At 40.6% G+C, this 26,066-nt stretch overlaps 1 protein-coding gene across 1 annotated transcript in view; it reads left to right on the forward strand.

Annotated features, from left to right (window-relative positions):
- Positions 1–653: 653 nt before the first annotated feature.
- The window catches only part of KANK1 (KN motif and ankyrin repeat domains 1), a 96,662-nt gene continuing 71,249 nt past the window's right edge, over positions 654–26,066 (forward strand). Inside the window, exon 1 of the mRNA XM_068176776.1 lies at positions 654–753. The gene's annotated coding sequence lies outside the window, so the exon portion shown is untranslated. The remainder of the gene's footprint in view (positions 754–26,066) is intronic.

Consider the following 26,066-nt stretch of genomic DNA (forward strand, 5'->3'; position numbering starts at 1 on the left):
AGAGAGCTGTCTTATGTGCTGCAGTGGTGCAGGCATTAACTCTGCTGCAGCTTCACTCAGTGTAGGTTGAGTGCTTGCAGGATGAGAATTCTGTGAAAAGCCAATCTAGGGGAATGAACCAAGTCCCTCTGTAAATGTTTCTCCTTTTCCTGTGTTTTATATAGTAGTATCTCCATGTGTCTTCTACATACATCAAGATCCTAATTTATAATGTACCCATACTTAGCTCACATGCGCTTCTGATGCATTTCCCAGTTCAAACTAATCCAGATTACTAACATCTAGTGCTGTGTTTCTGTAACTGGTGTGACTGGTGTATCCTGACATGCCTGGAGCTTTGCTTCTGTGCATTCACATGGACTCTTGTTTGAACAAAGATTTAAATTGAGAAGGCAGGGCAGGGTGACACAGCTATTGCAAGATGCATGCTTTCTCCTCACAGTGTGGTAGCCAAAATGTGCTTGAGCATTTCATCTTGGAAACAAAAAATAACTTAGCCTTTCACTTCTGTGGTAATTTCTTCATTGTTCAGCAGCATGCTCTACCGGGCATCAGTAGTTTTAAGCACAAGATATATTGCAGAACATATGAACTAATTGGTGCTTTTAATTTCTCTTCTTGTAGGATGAGTCTCAGGTTCCTGAATGTGGTGTAAATGCTGACATATTGTATTAGGTGGATCTGCTGCATTGTTTCTTATGTTTGAAAAGGCTTAAAGGAAAGAGACTGGCACTTCTGTTACAGTCTTTTAAGGTAAGATGTTATTTCTTTTGTCAGGGCAGAGGGAAGAAGACAGATGTGATTCCACAAACTGTCCTAGCCCCACTCTTGGTTTCTAATCAACCTATTGTGGTTTAGTCCAATGCAGCTACTTGCTCACTCACCAGTGGGATGGGGGAGAGAATCAGAAGAGTAAAAGTGAAAAACTTGTGCATTGAGACAAAGACAGTTTAATATGGAAAGCAAGACCCATGCACGGAAGCAAAGCAAAACAAGGAATTAATTCACCACTTCCCATGTGCTGGCAGGTGTTCAGCCATCCCAGGAAAGCCAGGCCCCATCACACATAAAGGTGACTTCGGAAGACAAGCATCATCACTCCAAATGTTCCCTCTTACTTCTTCCCTCTTCATATGCTGAGCTTGATGCCATAAGGTCTGGAATATCCCTTTGGTAATCTGAGGTCATTTGTCCTTGCTGTGTTCCCTCGCAATTCCTTGTGCACCCCCAGCCTCCATGCTGGTGGCATGGTATAAGGAGCAAAAAAGGCCTTGTCACTGTGCATAACACTCAGCAATAACTTAAAATGTCCACGTGTTATCAATCCTGTTACCAGCAAAAACATAAAGCATAGCTTTTTATCAGCTTTTGTGAGGAAAATGAACTCCACCCTAGTCAAAATCAGCACAAAACTACATGAACCTAAGGTCTTGTATTGGACCCAACTGTTGGTATTTGTTGGTTATAAGCAAATTCACTGACATCAGTAAGACAAAATCCATGCAATTTCAAGAAATATCCATAAAGAAACAATTTATTTTCTTTTCCTAAATCACTAATTCTGCACTCTTAAGTGCTTGTATATCTTTCCATTCGCACACCTTAGTTCTTCTCTCTGTGTATTAGAATGATTTAGTAGTAGTGGTCTTTAGTCGCTATAGAATGGCATGCTGAGATCAATTCACCACCAGGAAAAATAAGGCTATGGAGCTAAACATGACTGTAGCTAGAAAAGTGACCATTCTGCTTTGGCTAGAGTTGCTGCTGCGATCTTTCATTAATTACCTACGTTTTCTGTGCATGCTTTGGAATCATGGCTGCATTGTCACCACTGTAATGCTGCTGCATTTTCTCAGCAGCATGGCAGAGCAGCCACAGACCAGACTGACAGCGAGTCAGTCAGTACCATGGTTATGCTGTGCCCAGTGAGCAGCATGGCCTCTTACTGCTGCAGAGTTGTTATGGTGACCACTGACTGCGTGTAAGTACCCCAGCAGGAAAGGGCTATATAGATTTTTTTTTTCTCTCTTTTCTGTGCAAAGATCAGGTTAAGAGCAGCACCAAAGGGATGGCCTGAATGAAATCTCTAAGACGGGAAACCCAGATAAGTAAAGGCTGTGTAAAGGCTCTTTGCTACGGACTCCTGAATTGCCTCAGGTTTGACAGCTGCTGTTTGAAGTGGCAGCTGAATCCTGGTTTTATTTACACTTAGTGTCACTGCCTGCCCACTTTATTACATGCACTGCAATGCGCTGCAGAGTTGGATGAGAGGTAAGACACACCTAAAACTGAATTTCTGTTTTGAAGAGGAAGCTTGTCAGCTGTGATTACCTGGGATGGCTAACTGCTTTTCTTCTGCTGCTTTTGCAGCTTTAATCAGAGCGTATACAAGCAGTAGAGACAGCTTGTTTGGCTTTTGAGTGTGGAGAGCTTGTTTCGGTTTTGACTGTGGAGTAAGTCTGGTGCTTACTGATGTGGACTTGAATTGCTGCCAGCTTACGTGGCAGATAAAGGGCTCCTGAATCTAGTGATTCCAAAGACATGAGGACACCAGTTGGTTTTCCTCAAATTTTGAAACTCAGTAAGTGTGGAAAAGCAGATCTCCTGCCGTTTTTCATTACTCCATGAACTTGGCATTTAGATGTTTGAGATGTTTGTGTGTGTAGCTGGAAACACCCAGACTCCACTGGCTCCACTGACTCTCTCTGGCTCTGTTGTGTAAAAGCACTTCAGAAAGGGGACAGAGGGTTCTGCAATAGACAAGCTGACATGATTGGGAAGCCTGTGTGCTCTTCCTCTGCAGGCCTCATACCAGCACATTTTGGATTGGCCCTGGGCTCTTGCTCATAGGGCAGTGTCTGTTCCTCCTTGGAGGATGCTGTTCTTCCCTTGGGTGTATCTGGGCTCTTGCTCTTCTGAGATTATTCTTTTACCCGGAAAAGCATTTGTACACGGACTTTATCTTTTCTGGTGACAAAAAAGTGTTTTGATACAGAAGGAGAAATGCTTAGAACAGGCAAAATAAGGAAACTTACTGTTGCTATTGTCGCCGTAGAGCAGGACGGGAACGAAATTACTCCAAGTCGAAGGCAAGAAAATAAATGATTTATTTCAAATGCACCACTCTATTTATAGGGAACATAGTACAGATTAATTTCATTGGTCTTAGAGTAAAAACATCTCACACTGTTGGTGTGCAGAGAATGACGCACAGTGGCAGAACCTATCTATAAACAATGTGAACAACAAGAGAGATTAGAGAGTTATTTACATTCTTTCCCAACTGTCTCCCTGGCTCTCGTCTGGTTAGAAAACCTTCTCTTTTTCTCTCTGACTGAACTGAGAATATCCACATGCTATGACTAGGCTGGTTGCAGTTCCTGTGTGGCTGTGTGCTGCACCTACGTCCTGTCTTTAGAAGTGGACACCCTCAGCCAAGCATGGGTTTCTAAGTGAAGGAAATCTGTGCATATATGCCCAGAGGGGCTCTCAGGTTGCCTTTGCAGATCCCCAGCCCTGCCAATGCACTGCAGCAGGTGCCAGTAATGTAGTGCAGTCACAGCCTCTGTGTCCAGCGGGGTTCAGTGCATGGCCCTGCGAGGTACAGGGTGGGAATTGAGGGGAGGGTGCTGTAAGGAAGCCCATGCAGAGAGAGAGGAAGAGTATGATTGCATAAAAGCTGGAAAATACAGAGCAGACTTGTATGGACTCTCAGGGAGCTGACAATAGGGACAATTGCTGACTGCCTCAGAAAGCACAGGACCACCAGGTACAGTCACTGAGAAGTAGACAGTGTCAGCTCTTGTCACAAGGCTGTGGCTATGGAGAGGAGCAGGGTGAAGATATTTCCATTTGAGGTGCTCTGAATTTAGGTACCCTCCAAGTTACACATACATTTGTATGTATCTTTGCTTGTCTCTACACAGAGTGGCATGGTGAGCTGTCCTGATGCATCAGTAGCTCTGGGCACTTAGAGAGGGCAGGGCAGTGCAGGCATTACTGGCAGTAGCCATCAGCATAAAGATGTGCTACCAATTAAATGTCAGCACACAAGGTAGGGTTACTAATTTAGCAAGTCTTGGAAGAAGTGGGCTTAATTTCTCTCTGCAAAGCATAGTATTTGGAAACTGGGTATGGTATGATAGCATGTAACACAACATTTCATTGTGCTCAAGGCATTTTGCATTTTTACCGATACTGATACCTTGAAATACTAATGTGAACACCTCAGTGCTTTTTGCCTGTGTGTTACAAAGCCAGCATCTCACTGGTGTTACATACTCCATGGAGAGGAGCCCAAGAGCATTTTGTCTGTTTCTGAACTTCAGTGAAATGTGATCCCTGTTCAGATGATTAAAGCACTGCACTTCTAATTGGATCACAGACTTTGGCAATGTGAGATGAGCAACAGACTTACTAAAATTAATTTCCACTTACAAAACCATGTTTGCTTCATTGGGATTGCCTAGGGTTTCTCAAAGCTGTGTCCTGTAGCCTTAATTTAGCTTTGATTTTAGTAAAAAGAATGTATTTACTGCAATATCATCAGAGTGAAAACAGCATTTTCACTTTTCACAGCAGAAACTCTGCCTATTTAAGAGGGAAACAATTCACAACAGCAACTAATGTTACGAAGAAAGTCCTTCACTTCTGACAGATTAAAATACAGACTGGTTGAAATACAAATGCTCAGCAATCACCTTGCTTAGCTGATCCTTAAGCTGTAGGTTTTTAACACTTCTGGTTATCTTCTGTTTATCTTATTCTTTTTATCTGGTCTTTCTGAGTTTTCTGTGCTTGCTGGACCAGTTAAATTGGAGTTTTACACACTGGCTTCAGAGGTCCCTGATACATCTTAATGTGCAAGGGAGATCTGATTTTTGAGAAAATATGTGTATTGTAAGTGCAGTTAAGCTTTGCTCAAATCCAAATGCCACTGAAGAGAGTTGATTTTCTTCTCTCAACACCTGCACAATTAAATGCAGTCACTCTTTTTATTTGACCAGGTATTTCCACTTGACTAACTTAAAACAGTTGTGGCTTAAGCTCTGGCTCTTTCATCCTTCCTCCCCTTACTTGTGGTTGTGCTTAAATATGCCATAAGGCCATCAAGCTGCCCAGCCATTCTGTGTTACAGCTTCCACCTTCTCACATTATACAGAAGGATTTTTTCGGTGTCATCTTGTCATGCCAGTTGCCAGAGAGACCTGGAGGGTCCCACCGGGAGTGGTGCTCTGGGTATGAAAAGGTTGTCACAGTGTCACCTAGTGCTTTGCCAATTTCTAGAGGGAAGCCAGCTGTGCAGCCTCACTGTAAAAGAAACAGCAGTAGGAGTCTTAAGTGTGAGCCAAACTGGCCTCCTGGTGGTGCTGCCATCCATCTGATGGCTGGTTGCACCTGACTCCATGTCTGAAACCAGGCTGAGGAGGGCTCAGGTGGAGGCCCCACCTGCGTATTGGTCACTGCCAGAGCAGAGTCCAGGTGAAACTGTTGGATGTGCAAATCTTTTGTCTGCATCCTATGCTGCTGGTGGCCAGCACATGTGCTCCAGGTTCCTTGATGCTTTCTTCCATTTCAGGCATTCAGGTGCTGGGACCACTGTGGTTGAAAGTGGTGCTACTGACCAAGAGCAACCAACTTGTGTCATATCATATTTTTGTGAATTTGGTCTGTAGAAGGGACCGCACTCCTCATTTTTTTACTGGCACAATAAATGCTGCTGAGCTATTTCAGAACAGTAACTAGTTCTTTATATTGATGAAAAGCTTGTGTGCTTTTCTGATTTATGAGACTTGTGAAGGTTTAAAAAAATAAGTCTACTAATCTTTGGAGCAACCGAAACATAAAAAAAATCCCAGCAAAACATCTTTGGGTTTTAGTGCTTTTGCTGTCAGAATCTGACACCAATTCAGCATCTCTCAGGATTTTCTGAGAATATAGAAAGTAAATTCTCTTGTTTCATGTTTTAATCTTAATGAGTTCAGGGTTTTGAGCTGTTAGCTATATATTTTTTTATTTCCCCTTTTGCTGTTTCTCTACATGTAAGGCACAAAAGTAACTAATCTTTCTTTCTGCTAAAGGTGTTTCTACTTTTTTAAAGGAGATGCTTTGTCCACTAGGAACTGTGTCTCAGCATGCTCATAAAACTCACTTTATGCCTTTAAAATGTTTATTCAAAGTGGCCTGGCTCGCTCACAGTAGCTGTGTGGGTGGACTGTCCTTGAATTTTGTCAACTTAATTTAGTACTGCACAATACCCAGTGATGGAAAACAGCTATAAATTGTCTGTGTGCAGCCATGCATTATTGATAAAGGGTAGAATAAGCTCTACAATTTCTTTATTTGATGTTGTTAGTACAACAGCTGGCTGATTTGTTAAGACTTTCCCCCTCCTATTGGCAGTAAAATATCTCTACATTTTGAACTCTGAGTTTTCTGAATTTTGATTTGTTTGGGGTTGAAAACTTGCTTTGTCTCCAGTGTTACTAAATGTAATGGAAGTATTCTCACAGAGTAGAAACAAACTTAAGTTCAGGTGAACTTAAGTTTGCTAAGCAAACAGGCTAAGCAGACAGGCTAAGCAAACAGTAAGTTTGACTCCATGCTGAAGACAGGACTTTCCTAATTATCTCAAATATTTAGAAATAGAAAATGGATCATAAAGTCTCCCAGTGCGTTTAGAAGAAAAAATGCTTTAATATATCTCATTTGGCACATGCTTAGAGAAAATGCTTTACAGTGAGCTCAGTGTGCTTTGTAATTTCAGTGTTCCTTCAAAGTTTATGAAAAAATTTCAGGCCTCAAATCTGTCATGCCTTTTCTCCTGTTGACACTTATGACAAATAGAGACTCTACTGAATATAATTTGCATATAAAATTGTGCTGTAAACTAAACAGTTCTTTCCCTCTGGTTGAATGAAGGTACAATGAACTGGTGAAAACTGGAAATTAATAAATATGTAAGTTAAAAAAAAAGTTGCCAGCAAAAAACTGCAAGGAGCTTAGTCTTCCCAACAGATGTCCAGCACTGAAACTTCTTTTTAAGCTATAATTTTTAGAAGAGTAGCTTCCCAGAGGTTGTTATTGTAATACAGCCAAGAGAATGCATAATTTGTGCCAAGGAAATATTGTATTAGAATTATGGAATTTTATTTCCCTCTTTCATGTTTGTAGATAGATATGCTTTGGTAGAAGCATTCCAGACCCCTATAGATTTTTGCTGTCTTTTTTTTTGCCTTTGTTAAAGTGTCTGGATAGGGATTTCACAAGTTATACTCATGTTTATAATGGTTTCATTTATTCCATGGGGAATTGATGTGTATTAGTTTAACTTTCCATATATTTGCAGTCTTTTAAGGTTAGAAGTAATTAAGTAATGAAGTAATTAAACTGGTTGTGTTGTTGCAGTCAGAAGGCAGGAAAAATCATTGGTAAAAGGACTAACATGACTGACAGAGGCTTGCTAGACATTTATATTGAGAATGACTCATTTTTCAAAACTTTTTCATTTTCTGATGGAAATTGTGTAGTAAATCAAATACAGTGGCTATGAGTGATTAAAATGCAAAACTTATGAATTCTTACTGACTTTGTAAATATGACTCCTTTGTTCATATTAGATCATTTATCTTAAAGCAGTCTTGAAGCTGTGAATATTTAAATGAAAGCTTCAACACTTGAAGAAGGTTATTTTGATATTCAACATCATTAATTATGTGGCTTGCATAGAAAGCTGTCATGGAAGAGGCACAGGAGATTTTTTCCATAGGTCATCTGGTAGATCTGTGGCAATTCACTTGATAAATCAAAGTAGCAAAGTTTAAATACTTACGCAATTCAGATGTTACAGAGTAATCTAAAAATTCTCTGCTGGTTGAAGAGGATACTTTTGGTTTAATCCTACAGAAAATACAAACAGTGGCTATCGACTTGCCTGTGATTTTGGTTTTGGAGCAACTGTAGACCTGTATTTTTTTAGAGAAGGGCAGGCTTCAGCCATGTCACTACAATTCTGTTTAGACAGTTTGGGAGTATGAGTGTGTGTGTAATTTCTTCTGGAAACAAGTATACTTGGTAGTGAAATGCAAATTTGAAAATCCTTTGTTCCTGTTGTTTGTTTAAAAGAGCATCTTTCACTGGCATTCTTAGAAGCCACAGTAATGAAAAAACGGTAAGATAAGGAAACACTCCAGAGTACAATGGCATTGGATTCTCCTCCACATCTCTGCACTTACTTCAGGTGTTATTCAGACCTCTTGATTTACCCCCCTGGAAGTCAATCAGTAGTCTGACAAACACAAAGGAGCTTTAATGTAATTTGACATTTATTTTGTTCATACTAACAAAATATGCCTTGGTCCAGCAAGGTTGAGTGACTTTTGGAAAGCTAACTAGATTAGAAATATACTGTGCAAGTGACCTGAGTGTTGCTTGCTACCATCCAAAATCCTTGTCCCTTGGGAGGGTCATTGTGGAGGAAGGTGGGATGGATGAGGCGGTAAGAAATCAGCTTCACATGGCTGATTGCTGCAGGCTATGCTCAAAAAACAGGGACAGCTACATATGTTGCAGGAATGGCATGATGCAAAAGGATGTGAAATTAGTTTTAAAAACAAGTAAATAAAATATCAAAAGCTTAGTTTTATTAAAGGAAAACCAGAGACTTTTCCTAGCAGTCAGTATAAACAAGAAAGTGGTAGGGGAAGAGTGAGACTGGTGACTTGTGAAGAGAAGTTACCTGAAAACCTTCTGTTACTTTTGGTGTGGTATTTCCCATTCCTTTTCAAATGCATTGAAAGAGGATGTTAAATTTGTTTTCTTTCCAGTATAGGAATTAACGGAGGCAAGGTGGAATCCTTCACCCTAAAATATTTTCTTTTTAAAAGCATAGGGTAGGAGAGTAAAACATGTGTTGCTGCATCTGTCCCCACCCAGGAGTAACGCCAAATGCTTTGTCTCTGACAAGTTGCAGTATGCCCTACTATAAGGGAAATAAAACTGCTTTCCCCTGTCTTGGTGCAAAAAAAAAAAAAAAAGTATTAAGCTTGTTTGAGTGCAATAAACTTCAGAGGCCTCTTCCAGCTTTGATTAATAGTACAAAACCTGTGTTGGTTCTAACACAGGTGCGTTGTGCTTCCATTACTCCAACCAGCCAGGCTGCAGTACACACTTGTTCTGTGAATCACAAAACAGTCATCATTGTGGACAAAATCTCTTTTCTCCTTTTTGCTGTTACACTATATTGTCCTCCACTAATTTGAAAGAGATGGGGAGTGCACTGAATTACCCTGATTCTCTCAAATTACTGTGTCAACAGTGTAGCAGTATCTGCTCTGAGAGGCTCTGCACTGGCAGAAACTGATTCTTACTGAATTTGCCATGAACTTTCAGCTGTAAAAGTAATAAATTCTCTGCAAAATATGCTTTAAGTAGAGCTATGCCCTTATGTAATGTCTGTAACGCCAAAAACTAATAACATTTTGTCCTTCTAGAAGACTCTATTAATGATCTTTCCACAGTGAACTTGATGAGACCCTCTTTGCAAAAAGCAGAACACTTTTTAACCCTTCTCCCAACAACCATTTTGGCTGGCAATGTTCATGCAGTTTCCATGCAATGTGGTGGTCAAGGCATGTTACTCCTCTACTATGTGTACAGAACACAGAGCTGTAGGTTGCTCGCATATTTTATTTCTGTTCCCCTTTTCCTCCTCCCTTTTGTGCTGCACTTAATGAGGTGCTAGGGGATGGCAGCATAGATTTTCCCAGTATACATCAAAGCAAACACATCTAAGCTGGATACAGTAAAAGCAAAACATTACTAGATATGGCAGAAGAATTGCTAGGTAGGGAAAAATTGAGTTATGTTGTTTGGGAAAATGATTGCACCTCTGGCTAATTACAAAATAATTGAATGAGCGGTTATGTGTTGCCTCACTGCAAGCTTTAACTATCTGAAACATGATCTGTTTTTTTTTTAGTGCTGAAATTTGCTATGAAATAGAAAATTGAGTAAATAAAGTTTGGATCCTGCATGATCCTCAGCTGTTCTTCAAGGTTCCCTTCCTCCTCCTGGTTGGACCTGAGATATTCTTGTGTACCTGGAAAACTGGGCTATAAAAATGCAGTTTTGTTTCTGTTGTTTTATTTGTTTTGTGCTAGACAAATTGCATTCCCGAAAACTTTCTGTAGGCTGCCTATAGCAAAGGCACTGCTGACATGTGAGGTTTCAAGATGCAGAATAGGCTGAAGAATTCACTATTAAAGGTACACTATGAATGACTGGGCTTAATGTGTATTATACCCAAGGAATTTTGCCCTCAAAAGTTTAGAGGTGCATACCACTTTAAGGAGCCTGCGGTTTACTTTGGAGTGAAATCACAAGAGATTTCAGGTTTTATTCCAGCTTTTTCTGTTTTCTTTGCTTTGGCCTTGAATGTTCTGGCATCTTTTGTTGCCTTTCTTCCACAGCAGCCTCAGTAGAGGTGCAACAGCAACTATGAATTGTCTTCCATGATAAAGAAGGGTGCAAAATAAAGATGCACACTGTTGCTTCCCAAAGATCAAAATGAAGTTTCAGTTGCTAACAATGTCATCAACATGCAAGACAAATCTGGGCACAGGCACTCAGGAGTTATTTTGGCTGAATGTAGTTGGCAGTCTTTCGGGTGTAAAACGAAAATTTGTCCTTGAGTTTTTTTAAAGACTAATAGTTACAATGTTGACATATTCATCAAAAGCTTTAAAGTTAATTCCCCAATAAGTAAACCTGTAATGTTGCATTGTTGATTTTTCTGAACCAATTTTTAAACTTCAGAATAAGTTTAAAAAGGTTGGTTAAAAATATGTTTTCCATTCCATTGCTGGAATGTGTCCATGATTCCCAAAGGGTAAAAGACTTCCTGTGCCAAATTCAACGGAGTAGCAAGAGATGTTATTTTAAGTCTGTCTTCTGAGAAGGATGGATTATGGTTTGTTCTGAACAAATTAGAAACTGTAGGAAAGAGGAAAGGAATTTTTGCCAGGTTACCCTTCATTTGTGAGAAATGCTATTACCCTAAACTTGTCTCTCTATCATATCACTTCAGGTTAATGGCTCCTTTCATCTTGCTTCAAATTCTAGCTCCCTCTGCTTTAAAAATAATAATAATAAATGGCATTTCAGAAAGATTCACAGTGTTTTAAAGACAGATGGAGAATCGGGGTGACTGCCTCTCAAAGTCGGTAATTGATGGCATTTCAATTCAGGGAGGAGTTTGGCTTGGTTAATGTAACTTTACAGCAGAAATATGCATCTCATTATTTTATGTGTCTGTATTTACTTAACTTTTGGCTGTGTGTTTTACCTGTAACATTCCTTTTAGTTGTGACTGAGAGCAAACTAAGCAGGTAATCACAGGTTTAAATGCACAACAATGTGTCTTTGAGGATTGTTAGCTGGGCTTCTCTTTTAATTGAAAATGCATAGAAGTAAGAATAAGTAATGTATTTAAAATGGAAATCTCTTTTGTGAAACACAAAACAATTCTTTATGTTAAAAAGAAGGGTGGCTACTAGGGCATTGTGTCCTTTGCTAGGTATCTGAAACAATTTATGATATGTCAGTGGTCAATGAGTAATTGTTTGAACTGTTTTAGAAATAGGTTTTCTTGTAGATATCTAGTGTCTTGGGTTAAAAGATGTGGCCGGGGGTGTGTGTTTTATTCCCATCTGTTAGAGGTGGGACAGTTATCTTCTGTTAATTGGGCCACCTGTTAAAACCAGGTGGGGCAGTTTTCTTTATCTCTTCCACAACCAATCCTCCCTCTGGGAAATATCTTCTGTTAACGGGCCATTGAGTCTCACTGCATGACTGATAAAAGTTACAGCATCCCATTGTGTGATGCTCCACCCACGGGGAGGAGCCAAGCATTCCTACCTAGATATAATCTGAGTTTTGGAACAACAGAGCAGCCTTTTCCCACTGGATTCCCAGAGGCGCAGCTTTCTTTTCTGCTGAATTCCCAGAGGAAGACCAGGCCCATCAACACCACCACTGGACCTTCAGAGGAAAACTGCACCCTTCCACAGGATCACTGCTTCAACAGAACCACATCTGTCACTCCAGGAGGACTGCAGTCACCATTTAATGGGACTGCTACCAGCACCCCGACCCACAGGGTGTCAGGTCGTATTCTGACGCGGTCAGTAGGGTTTTTTTTTGTACTGCTGCATTTGTATTTTAATTTTCCTAGTAAAGAACTGTTATTCCTGTTCCCATATCTTTGCCTGAGAGCACCTTAATTTCAAAATTATAATAATTCTGAGCAAGAGGGGTTACATTTTCCATTTTAAGGAAGGCTCCTGCCTCCCTTAAAAAAAAGACACCTGTCCTTTTGCAAACCAAGACACCTGGTGAAAAAAACAGATCAGAAGTTCAAGGAATTTTGAAGGCAAAGGTGACTTATAAACACAGGAGAACTTAAGGATATACACTGGCAGTGAACTGGTCTGAAGGAGTTGAGAGAGAAGATGATTCACTCTGCAGCTATGGCCACCTATTCTGTATCAGGTTTGCTCCTCATAAAAGTAATTTACTTTAGCTCATCCTAGCTCAGCATTAGCTGTGGTGCTAACATGCCTTTACAGTATTTTTTGATGTAAATTATGTAAAGATTTCTGCATGTGCTTTAGAGATGGGCAGTTGTTATTTTGGATATTTTTAATTTCTACATTGCTAATGCATTGAGCAACAAAAGTTTTAATCCCAGATTTTGAAAGCAATTATTTCATCTGTAAAGAGCTTCAGAGTTTGACTTGCATGCTTCCTCTTGTGTAGGTAATTAAGAGTTACCTAATGTAGTACTACAAAATCTTCTGGTTTTGGGTAGGGCACTACTGAAAAGGCTCTCCGAGAGCAATGGGCAGATTGCATTTAAGTCAGATATGAGCTGACCACAGCAGTTGTTATCCAGAGAACTCTAGTCTGAGCTTTGGTCTCCAAATGCATGTGTCCTTCTCACAGAAGAAATCAATAATACAGGCAGAAGCACAGGAATGTCAGAGTCTGGAAGAAGAGGATAGGAAGGATGTGTAGGAGATAATAGGACTTAAGAGAGGACCACAAGCCCAAATACAGTTCCACTTGTGAAGTTTTTTGATGCAGTGTAATGGTGTATGGATCATAGTGGAAAACCAGTCTTCTGGGAAACTTAAGGATATTTACATTACTTGATACAGAAGACTGAACACACAAAATATCTCAGAACTAGTCTGTAAGAAGGTCAAGAAGAAAGAGATGGAGGATCCGAAATTTAATATTCTTCATAGCATTTAAATCCAAATTAACAGATTATGACCTATTTCATGTGTGCAGAAAACCATACTATGAAAAGCCAGTGCCCATGAAGAAGACAGAGGAGTCCTGCAACTTTATTTGAATAAAGGGGGAGTCTTCTGGGGCACATGCCCACGGGGATTTCTCTCTCGGGATTTCCGAGAGCGCAGCCTCCTTTTATGCTAAACTCCCGGCCGCACGTTTCCCTCTTCATTTCCCCATTGGCTGAGGTCCTAGGAAGGTACAGCCTTCCCAAATTGCCTACCCCATATGCCCCCTTAAGCCTGTTATTTTACCCCAAAGTTCAGAAGTTCAGGCTGTCTGTGTCCTGGAGTAGACTTTGTGTGGTCCCATTTGTCTGTTATGCTGAAGTTCAGGAGCCAAACTGTCTAGGTTCTGTAACAAACTTGCAGCTTGAGGTTGGTAGAGACATTAAGACCCATGTCGAAGATATTACTGCCCATTCCTTCTGAAGGCACTTACCCATCAAATTGTTTGTAAAGACATTAGCACATGTATTTCCTGTCACATGCTTATCTCCCATTCTACTGGTTGTTTTTTTTTTAATGCTGAAAAACCAAAGTCAGAAGTAGTTCTCAGAGATACAGTATCATTCTGTGTCTCAGAAGTGACTTCTAGCCTTCCTTCTAATTTTTGATAAAGATTCATATAATGGGTTTTTTCCTGCCTTTTACTGTGTGGAACAATTTTCAGACAAACCCTTGATATTCTGCTGAGGTAGATGAAGTACATTGTAAGTTTTCGGGTTTTTTAAGAACAAGTAAAGTATATCAGAACAGAGGTGATGCTGACCTTTGTATGAATTTTTAGCAGTGACTAAGACTTCTACTGAAACAAGGAACAACTGTCTCTCATGAGGACAGGGAAGAATATAAAAAAAAAATTAAAGTGTTTAAAATTATGAAAGCTGTTCTATTTGTCAGTAGTTTGTCAATACCAAATGTAAGTTGTGAGAGTTTCTGTGTAGTAATGATATGGCTACAACTAGTTTATAGTTGGAAATGTGTTGATTTCAGTTAATCTGTACAGCCTAAAGCTGTTTTTGTTTGTAAACCTCAATAAATACTATGGTGGCACTAGAGGAAGGAATAACTGGAAAAGCAAAACAAGCTTCAATAAGAACACAAGAACTTTGCAGAATATTTTATTTGTTGTGTTGCTGCATATGGGTCCTCCATCATGAGAGAAAAGGGAAAGTAAAAGAATTTTTTAGTGTTCTGTAATATTTTTCTTCTGTTTTCCCTGTACATTCTAGAACATATCTTCCTCATTTTTTCTCCACTGAGTGTTTTAAAACATCATTCTGATTCAATAACTGTACTTTATCATTAGCATGGCTGCAGCACATTATTTTGCCAGTGTTCCCATTGAGAAACAGTGGCATGAAGTGGATTAAGTAAGTCAAGGGAACTGACTTAAGGGAGCTGCCACTTCACGACCTGTATGAATATTCTCTCCCTCTTAGTATACTGTACCATAAAACACATGGAGGAAGGGAAGAGATGCAGACTTTAGGCAATCTTCTGGCATTTAGTAGATTTTCCCCAAAATCGGTAATGTGTGGAGTTGTCCCTCCGCATCATCATGCTGAGGTCTATTGAGCTTCCTCAGCCCTGTGTGCTGCAGAGACATGGCAGCACTGATCTTGGAGAACAGCCTTGATTGTGAGCTTTTTGTTGAGTAGGGGGGGTGAGTGACCTCAGGGGGCAGTACCTCAGCAGAAGGTCAGTGGTCACAGTTCTTGCAAATCTGTTTGTGTTCTTCAGCTTATCAATGAGATCTAGCAGTTGTATATCCTACCCTACTGACAACCTCATAGTTACTGAGGTTATAAAATGTACACCTTTCTTTAGCACTGGACTTATAATAAGTGTCCTTGCTTCCCCCTGCAAATATTTAGAATACGTTTTAGAGCCATATTTTTGGACTGAGTAGATATCAGTCTTACTGAGTGCAGGAAGTACATGTTTGTATTGTGCTGTGGTTTTGGAAGGCACAGATTGGGCTGGACAGATGTCACAGGAAGACAGGAATACTAGGACAATATTTTTCTTTAGTGAAAATGAAAAAATAAAGTATGTGTTTGAATTCTGCATACTGAAGACTGTCCTCCAGCAGGTTCTTTAGCTGAAGAGATTTCCTAGTTTGAGCAAGGTAGAACAGTTCTGCCATGGAAAGACAGGGAGAGCAAGATAAATGCACAGTTTGGAAAGTGAGCAATGCTAATTCAGCATTCTGCTCAGAAAACTAACCTGACAAAACAAAGATTTCTACTATGTTAGTGAATCAATTGAGTAAGACTTGGAGGGAGAACATGGGTAATGAATTGGACAGAACATCATGACAATGCTAATTTACCTTGTTTTCTGTTTTGATGCCCACTGTTAGGTTTTTTTTTCCTTCACACAGAGGAATTCAAGAGTGCTGGGTTTCAGTGGGCAGTTGCAAAAGTCCATTTGATTCTTAAGCAATGAAAAGTGAAATGCAAAATTACTCAGTTTTATTTCAGGAGACAGTAGCTGTTAATGCTTTGGCCGATAAAAATAATCTCTTAGAGAAATGACCTTCAGGCATGTCAAAGATCATGGGTACAATTTCTTGTTCATTTACTGTAACCAATAAAAGCTGTTATTCATCAGACTATGGATAGTCTTGGGCACCTGTGATCTTCTTTGCTCCTGTGTGATCAGGAAAATTTAGAATACCTGCACAGGCTTTTCAGGCATCTCTATGTTAGATACTGACAGCCATGACTATATCCACATTCTGATTGCTTTCCCTCTTCTTTTGGGAAGCAAGAGATTTTTTTTCTTGAGTCTAACATATTTCATGAAAAATATGTGTGTTTAGGAAGAAAATCAACTTATTCAAAGGAAACTATTTGTGTGCTTTTGTCACTTAATCTGTGTGAGTCTGTTTTTCAAAATGGTACATTGTTGTGGAATTCAGGAGATTTTGAGGTGTTACAGTTCCCAAAGTCATGAACCCAGTAACAGCTCTGTAGGAGCAGAGTGCTAGCCTGTGTGTGCTCTACAAAGATGATTTCAAGGCCTGGAACTGCGCTTGGGAGCTCTGTCGAAATGGTTTAATTTCTGCAAGACTGCTTGGGTACTCTGTCTTTATTTGATGCTCTACATAGCATATATGGGAGTAGAGTAGAGTTTGCTGTACAACTTTAGTCATTGCAGGTTAGTAATCAACAACTCTTCCACTGGTGGAATGTTCTTTTGTTAAGAGAATTTTGTATTAATCCCAACAGTGTGGTACTTCATGCTTGAAAGCATTTTCATAAATCTCCATTACAAGACTGTCACCAGATGTATGGAAGGAAGGAAACCACAGACTTTAGGCACACATGGATCATGGGAAAATTAGTCTAAACTGTCTAAACAGGAAAGACAGTTTGGCGGCTCTAATGTGCTTGGGTTTGCAGAAGAAACTCCTGGTTTCTTCTGTGTTTTCTACAGACTCTGTCCTTAATAAAAAGAATTATTTTGGCAGAGCTGTTGCAGTTTTTAGATGACAGCAACAACAGCTATGAGAGAACTCTCCATGTTGGTTTGCTGGGAGTTTTAAAATTCTATTAGATTTTTGCATATGTATTTGCATGTCCAAGTTTTGAGTAATGAGAAGGTTAAAAGTTGCATTTAAACAATTCCATGTGTGTATATTGGCTTCTTGATGAATTCTGTCAGTCTTTCTATTGTCTCCTGGTATTTATGCATAAAAGCACAACTTGCTTCCAAAATAATCACAAGTTTTGAAACTTGGCTTTAAGGTTTCCGAAGCATGGTTCACTTCATAATGAAAGCATTAAAGGCAGTGATATATACTGAGACAGTTCCCAGGGGATTCTAAGTGATCCATATCCAAGCTGCCAAAAATGTTCTTGCTAGAGGGAAGAGGGGAGTGGGTGGACCATGGCATTATTTATGGACTACTGAGACTTACAGCCTTGAACTGTAAGGAAATCAGAGGTATGCTGTAGTATTTGCCCTCAGTCCAGGAGCACCTGAGCAGCCTGGATCCCATCCCGGGAGTTAGACAAAGCCCTCCCTGGCACACCTGTGTGGCAGCAGAGCTGCCTTCATGGCACTTCAATTCCTCTCCTAATTCCCGGTGCCTTCTGGACTTTGAGCAAAGGAATGTCCCCAGTGAGTGCGGCAGCTGTTCCTTGGTGGGCACTTGGAATCTTGTATCATCCTAGAGTCCCCTTCTATGCTTGTCTGCAGAACAGGTCTGGAGGCCTGATGAGTTTTTATCACTGTGCAGTACTTGCCACGTTTTTCTGAATGCAGCAGTTCCTGCTCCAGCCAAAGGCCTGCTGGCCTTCTTTGGCTGCAGTGGGACTTTGATGCTGCTGAGTGCAACAGCATAAGCATCTCTATGTTTATCTACACGTCTCTATGTGTTGCCCATGTGCTTCCTTCTGTCTCTTTAAGGTTTTCCGCAACTCGCGGCTGTGTCTGTTCTATAGGATGGAGTGTCCTTGGTCAGTCTTTCCACTTCAGATCCCCTAGAAAGATACTGTATGTCAGTTGGTCTATTAGCTGTCAGATGCCTTGCAAGACTGACAGTTTTGATGAGTGTGAAAATAGGAGAGTTTTTAATCTAGTCTGCATTAAAAAAAAAAAAGGGTTAATATTATACAAATCATTCTACATTGGCTTCAATATCATATGCAAGTGTATTAGTTTAAGTGTTTGGATGACTCATTAATTAGTCTCCTGCTAGCCTCCTTGTCTCCTAGTACAGAAAACACAAGGGGTGAGCTGGGCAGAAAGGTGAGCGGAGATGGAATTCATAGGTCTGTACAGCAAGTGCAGTTAACTGAAATCCAGAGATTCATCCATGGCATTTGTGGTGAGGACACAGCTGATGCCTGAGTGAGAACTGTGCACTCTGTGTGTACAAGACTGCTGCCCCTCTGCCTGCAGATGGCAGGTGATGCAGTTTGGGATTCATGCACGTTCATGGTAAACCTGTGTGAACAGTTTTTAAAAAAAAATACGTCGAAGACTTTAGTTTTTAATGTTAGTATATTCTGGGCAGAAAACTGATCCAGAGGCTTGGCTTTCCTTAAGGGCTCTTTCCTTCCCTTGCTGAAAATCCTGATGCCATACAGTATGTAGCTCAGCAGAGTAGAAGGTGCTGCATGAAATAATCAGCAAGATACGAAACTTAGAGTGAAGAAAGCCAAGAATAAACAAAGAAACCTTCAGAAGTTCCCAGGAGTCTATGTAACAATCGTGAGGAGGGTGAGCAGCCTTAGCAGTTTTTTGGCAGCAGGCACCTCTGTTTTTCTCAAGAGCCAGGCTGCTTTAGTACTCAGCTATCAGGTAATATCAGTGTAAATCTGCATGTGTATGCCCTGAAGGATGTTCTCAGTCTCTGTTCAACAGGATGACCTCCTTTGCAAACACTGTTTTTCATAACACAGTGTGTATATAAATAAATCATTATAATTAGAAAGGTGTGCAGATTTTCCTCTCCATCTCAGAAAAACAAATTTTCAGCACAGTTTGCCATGGGAGTGAAAAGATCCTTTATTTCCTAGTCTGTGACAACCTGTAGATTTGCCAGGTTTCTCTCAAATATGTAGTTTAGGTTAGGCATTCCTTAGCAAAATGCCGTATTGGTAGATGAACAACACCCCCACAAACAACGTCTGTCTCTGGACACTTGCACAACCTGATGGAGAGCTAGTAAAATATTTCCATGCCTTTGAAATTTAGTTAGCAATTATGGATAAGTTTTGGCATGTGTCTGGAGATGGGATGCAGAGCTTGTGCCTTCTTTGAAATGTTGTTCCAAATTGTTTAAAAATGCTAAGTGTTGATTCAAAAAAAAAAAAAAAAGGGAAACCAGGAAGCCAGCTGTCTGGAAAGCTTTCACAGAAGTGCAGGTATGCTACATTATCCTTGGACTCTTTCTAGAGTTGCAGCATTTAGCATGGATTTGTCCATAAAAGGATGAGGTTGAATACTTCAAAATTACACAGTCAGTTCAAACCCCTTCTGTTAAGACTGCCACTAGTGGAAGAAATGATCTGAAATGGCGCTTTCCCTCTGTCATTTTATTCTGTTTTGTTTATACTGTTTTGTCTCTACTGGATGAGGTTAAGGTCCACAGGGCTCAGTCTGTTCCCTGACAGTGACCAGAGAAAAGTGCCTAGGGAATATAACATAAGAACAGGGTAGGCACATAGTACATTGTTAGAATATACCACTAATCACTAGCAATTTGTAGTCCAGCACTGTCTTAAACCACAAGAAGGTATTTGTTTGTTTCAATAGCCTTTGGTGGACAAATACATTGTATTTAAAAACCATCCGCAGTTTTTAAGTATGGGTGACTTTTAACACAGTCAATAACATCCTGTGGCAAGGAGTTTCATTAACTACTTGTGTTTTGTGAATGCACCTCAGTTTTAGTTTTTCTTTTTATCCTGCTTGACATCCCCTAGTTTTTGCAAACTTGAGAAACATTTTCTTCCTGTAAATCTGTTCACAGTTTTTAAACCACATATTTAATGTCTTTTTAATTAGGGAATTTTTTTATTTTCTCTCACATCAGTAAAAGTTCATAGAATATCCTGAGTTGGGAGGTACCCACAAGGATCATCAAGTCCAGCTCCTGGTCATGCACAGGACACCTCAATAATCATGCCATGTGACTAGTCGCCTGAGAGTGTTGTCCAAAGGCCTCTTGGACTCTTGTCAGGCTTGGTGCTGTGACCACTTCCCTGGGGAGCCTGTTCCAGTGCCCAACCACCATCTGTGTGAAGAACCTTTTCCTGATATCCAACCTAAACCTCCCCAACACAACTTCAGTCCATTCCGTCAGGTCCTGTCATTGGTCACCACAAAGAAGAGTGGTGCCTGCCCCTCCTCTTCCCCTCATGAGGAAGTTGTAACTGCAATGAGATCTCCCCTCAGCCTCCTTTTCTCCAGGATGAACAGACCAGGTGACCTCAGCCCCTCATCCATAAGGGGTTCCCTCAAGTCCCTTCACCATCCTCATGGCCCTCTTTTGGACACTCTCTAGCCTTACATTAGGCTATTGTGGCACCCAGAAAAGCCCCAGCACTCGAGGCGAGGCTGCCTCAGAGCGCAGCACAGCAGGACAATCCCCTCCCTTGCCTGGATGGCCATGCTGTGCCTGATATCCCCAGGACATGGGTGGCCCTCCTGGCTGCCAGGGCACTGCTGACCATGTTCAACTTGGCATCAACCAGGGCCCAATGGTGCATTTCCAAGGGTCTCTCCCAGCCTTTTGTGTCCTATTCTGTCAATACATCCAGGCTTGCCCTGTCCCAGGTGCTAGGTGTGGCACTTGTCTTTATTATAAACTTCATGTCACTGGTGATTGCCCAGTCCTGCAATCTGCCTAGGTCTCTCTGCTGGGCCTTTCTGCTTTCAACAGCACTTCCCAATTGTCAACAAACTTGCTTAGTATCCCTTTGAGTTCTCTACTCAAGTCATTTATTAAGAGGTTGAAGAGCACTGACCCTAAGGAGGAGCCCTGTGGAACCCCACTGGTGACAGGTCACCAGCCTGATGCCACCCCATTCACTGCAACCCTTTGTGGTCGGCCACTAAGCCAGCTGTTCACCCATCACATGACATATCCAGAAGGATCCTGTGAGAGACGGCATCAAAAACTTTATTGAATTCCAAATATCACTCATCTTCTCTTGATCAGCTGTGTGGATTACCCTGTCATAAAATAAAACTAAGTTTGACAAGAAGGATTTTTCCCTTATGAACATGTTTTAGCTGTGACCAATGACTGCATTATCCTTCAGATGTTTTTCAATACCTCACAGAGTAATCCCCAAAATTTTGTCAGTCACTGAAATGAGACTGTGATAGGCCTGTAGTTTCCAGGCTCATCCATCCTTCTTGCCCTGCTTGGAAACCAGGACAATTTTAGCAGCTTCCAGTCAATCGGGACCTTCAATGATTCAAAAATCATTGAAAGAGGCCTTGTAGTTGACATCAGGCAGCTCTTTAAATACTCCCAGAATCCCATTAGGCCCCATAGCTTTACAGTGGTCCAGCTGGAGCAGCAGATCTTACAGAAATTCATGTCTCTGTGATCATACTCATACTGTAACAGGCCAATGTTACTTCTGCACTACCTTTTGTTATTAATGTATTTTAAAAAACTTTTTATTATCCCCCACAGTACTGGCCAGCTTCAACTCCAATTGAGCTTTGGCCACACAAATTTTCTCCCTACAGTGGCAAGCAGCATTGTTGTATCTCAGATCATAATTTTTAAAAATTCCTGAAATGGAAATTAGAGAATACTTAAAATGTGGTGTAGGGGAGTATATTAGTAATATACGTTATTTCTCCTTCCTGCCCAGTCTTGTTTTGATGGCTCAATACTAGGAAAAATACTTGTTTTTCCTTGCTGCTGTTGAAGGCTTCTTGCTAAACTGTAAAAATATGATTGTGTAGCTTCTAGATATATTTATTTTGTCTTCCATTTTGAAATATTTTTAGTATTTCTAGCATTGAATAAGGAGGAGGGGGGGCAGGAATCTAGGAGATCCTGTTCTGCTTGTGCATACAATAGCAGAGATTAGGGATTTTACATATTTAACAAAGACTTGCTTATTTTTTCATAGCATTTGGTAGTCATTGTTTTAGTGTGAGAGAGAAGGAAACTGTATGACAGTGAAATTCCTCTCCTTCCTTGCAGCTCAGGTTTGATTTCTTAATTGCCATATCATCAGCAGCATCACCACTCATCAGCTCTGCCTGCAGATGGTGAGACCTGAGTTGCCAATCTGGTAAACTGGCCAAGGAGTTGCCAAATCCTCCTCCCTCCCAAACCAAAAGACTGTTTCCCTTCCCACCAGCTTTATGACTGATCAGTTTTTCAGTAGGATTTGTTCACAGGATAAAATGTCTCTGAGGAGTCTGCTTGGTGCTAGGTGAGCTAGGTACTGTCCCTCCAGGTTGTGACCTGGTGGCCACATAGCCTGGAGCCTGATGGGCTGTGGCTAGGTGGGACCCAGGTACAGAGATGCAGGTAAAGTCTCCTAAATTCATTGTACCAGCTGATCACTGTGACTTTGAGAGAGACTGTAACAGATAACCACCATGGCCTCTGCCGCTGGGCACAACTAGTGCTGACTGCCTTCAGGGCAACTACTGCTGTCATCTTAGTTACCATGGTATCATTAAGATACTTTTTACTAAGTTCACAAAGGTGAGGGTTGGGTTTTTTAAAGTTATTTTTGGATAAAGGCTCAACTGTAGTTAATGGATCTGTGCAGTTTTAAACAAAGCTTTTCTGTTGCTGAAGGACAGCAGAAGGGTGGATAGAAATGACTGGTGCCTTGTCCACACACAGCAAGTTGTAGTCTTTTGGTCACAAAAATGACAGGATTTACCAGGCAGCTCTCAGTGCCATGGACTAGCTTACTTTTCTTTGCAGCGCAATCCACGTCCCTGGGTGTAAACTCTGTCCTATTACCAAGAAAAAAAACATTTTAATTTCACTTGAAAGTAAAGTGACAGACTGGGTTATGTCCACTGACTGCTGATCTTACCTCTCTGAGCTGTTCAGCCATGCAAGTGAGCTAAGTGGCACAGAAAGCAGCCTCTTTCCATGGTATACAAATGCTTATGTGCTCCATGGGATCCTCTCCAATGATTTTTAAGAAACAGAGAAACCCTCTAATATCTGATAGAAGTACAGGGTCTCCTTGAGACTGCAAGTTCGCAAAGAATTTTCTGTGTGTGGACAAGGCACCAGTCACTTCTATCTACACTTCTGCTGTTCTTCTTAAGAAGCTTTAGACTCCACACCTTTGTGATTTTTATAAACTGGTGGAACTTCTTTCTTTGTAACAAAATTGAAAGAACTTTCCATTGTTTCCTGGGATGCTGTTGCAAGAGTGAGCATCACTGGGTCACTGCTCTCAATGTCTTCAATCCTAAGGTGGGAAGTAATCTCATGCAGAAGGCTTGCTCTAAGGAGTGCTATTCTTTCATAGCAAGGAAAGCACTCTAATCTTGCAGGGTTACTGAGCAATGTAACTGTGTTATTGTCCTGCTTGAAAGCTATGCATAGGGAGGCTTATTTAGACACCAGATCTTCTGGTATAATTTTTTGGTGACTAATTCAGCACATAGTAAAAATTACAAGTGAGCAGGCTGCTGATGTAAGGACTTTTTCTCACTATTACAGGTAGTTTTTTTTCTGATGCCATAAAGAGGAGAGCATTAATTTGTGCACAAACAGTCCTGCTTTTCATATAGAAAAACTCAAAATACTAAAAGCTAGATGCATTCAGAGTCCTGTAAAGGCATCACTTACCCCAAGTGAAATGCAAGCATCATGGATTATAAATGCCACGTAACTTGGACATATCATCCAAGAGGCAGGTTTCATCATTTTCCTCATCTGCTTTATGAGTTAGTGGAGGAAGCCAGCAGGCTCCTGCAGTGGGTAACTTGGAGCATTCACTAAGTTTTGACCCCAGCTCTTGGGAGGAGCTCCATCTCTTCCCCTCCTGGACAGAAGAAGGCCCTCACAATATTAAAGGGGGAGCTAAACGTTAAAGATATGAAAACTCCTTGTTTTCGGAGGAACCAACCCATACTTAACACTATGCATCTTTTTTGGATGCTAGACAGTGGTGCCTAAAACAGCCAGACTCTATGACTAGTTGGCAATATTATTTCCTTACTCATCTTGCTGGCCAGAAAGGTCACTAAGTGTGGACCCTTCAGTATCCCATGATGACCAGCTCTGGCAGGGTGTAAAGCATCAAGTGACCAGGGCCGTGTCCCACATCCCTGCCTTGCTCTCAGCAGGTAGATGGGCAGAAGCTGACCCAAGGTGCCACTTGTTGACTTATCCTGCTCGTTCCTGTCCCTCTGTGCCCTCGGCAGCAACGGCACACAAGCCATTGCAGGAAGCAGAGAGCTGTGTAACCCTTGTCCTGTGCAATTTGCTTTTGACAGCTGTGACAGCCAGCAGAGCTTTGGCTTCAGATGTAGTGTAATGATTAGTGTAACACGCAAATAATAATTTTGTTGTAACATCTGCCATCCTCTCAGGGTGAGGCTGTGTGTTTTACCCGTGGGCTGACAGTTGCTGGATGGATTTCATTTGGTTCCCAGACACACCCTGGTGTGTCTGTATAATTGATGTACTTATTAAAAAGGGAAGAGAAAAACCTCTTCTGTTCCCAATTCCTGATTTAATAATAAACTCTCATTTAGGTCTGTGAACAAATCTTTTTTTGCAATGCTATCTCACAACTTTGGCTATCATGGTTTGCAGTTACGAAAGTAGAAGATATTTTTGTTGGCCATTGAAAATACAGGAGTGTTTTGCAATTTTTTTCTTTTTTTGCTGCTTTGTATGGCAGAAACATGCTGAAAATATGCTCCCTTAAAACTAGCAGTTTCTTCTTTAAAAAAAAAAAAACAGCCCAGCTTCTTGCACTAGATGGCAGTGTGGATAGTTCATTGGGAAACTTGTTTTATTTAGAAAAATCATTAGATTGATGATAGAAAATATTCAACATTAAAAAAAAATCACTTTCTAGTGATGCCAAAATCACTTTTCATTGCTTGTCCATCACACATTTGTGCTGGGGAAAAATGTGTATTCCAGGTCTGAAAAACTTGTGTAAGAGGTGGCAGTTTTCAGAGTTGCAAATTATTGCATTATTCTCCTTCTCATTTCTCCTCTTACATCTCAGAAGAGCTAAGGTCCTCCTGGGCTGAATGTTCATCTACACACTTCTGAAGACGTGTTGTTGCTGTCCCTCAGACACAAGCCTGGGGACAGTTCTGCTGAATGAAGAGTGGCAATTACTAAATATTGAGAAGTATGCTAAAATGACTGGGTGTAATTACACATTGTTGGTCAAGGGTTAGCAGTGAATGAATAGGTGTATCAAGTTGCACGTATCTTGAAGAAACTTTATCAAATTATCAAAATAAAGCTATAATTAAGAAAAATACAGCATCCTTCTATATATATGAAATATTAAACACAGTAGATAAACTTAAGTGAGGATGCTTGTCCCATACCTGAGTGCCAGTGTGAGGGTAAAATCCTGGTGAACATCAGCAATCTTTTATTGAAATTCAGCAGTGCTATTTTTCATTGAAAGAAACTGAAGGGCAGATCTGAACTGAGACATGGTGTTTGAAATTCTTCTCTGACTAGATGGTCATGAACCTGTTGTATGCTGGAAAAAATAATGGTGCCTATTCTGGGCCACTTATGCCAAGGTATAGGTCTTTGAGATGGTGGGGGTTGTGGTCTCACATTTTCCCTTTAGCAAGACCTTCAGCAAGTTTATCAGAAGAGAGAAGGGGTTTCATCTGGAAAGAAAGTCTAGATAATAACTGGCAAATCCACTTGCATTTATTTTGAGTTAGGTAAAAAAGCTGCTATCTGCTATCTACTCAACTTAGCCCTTAGGTATAATTAGAAAAAGTACTATGCAGGCACCTCTGCAGAAATTTGTCTTAGATGTGTAACAATGTATTTTCACCAAGTGTTTTGTGGCATATCCTTTAGCTCTCATACATAATGCAAATAAGAAATTAAGATTAGTGATTTGAGACCGATTATCAGAAAGGTTTTAAGGTAAAGCTGATTATGTGGTTGGGGAGAGAACTATGAAACTTTTAATTGCAAATAGGTATCCAGTACCCAGATGCTTTTACACTAAAGTGCCAGCATCT

This window comes from Anomalospiza imberbis, chromosome Z (assembly GCF_031753505.1).
Source record: "Anomalospiza imberbis isolate Cuckoo-Finch-1a 21T00152 chromosome Z, ASM3175350v1, whole genome shotgun sequence".
Lineage (NCBI taxonomy): Eukaryota > Metazoa > Chordata > Aves > Passeriformes > Viduidae > Anomalospiza > Anomalospiza imberbis.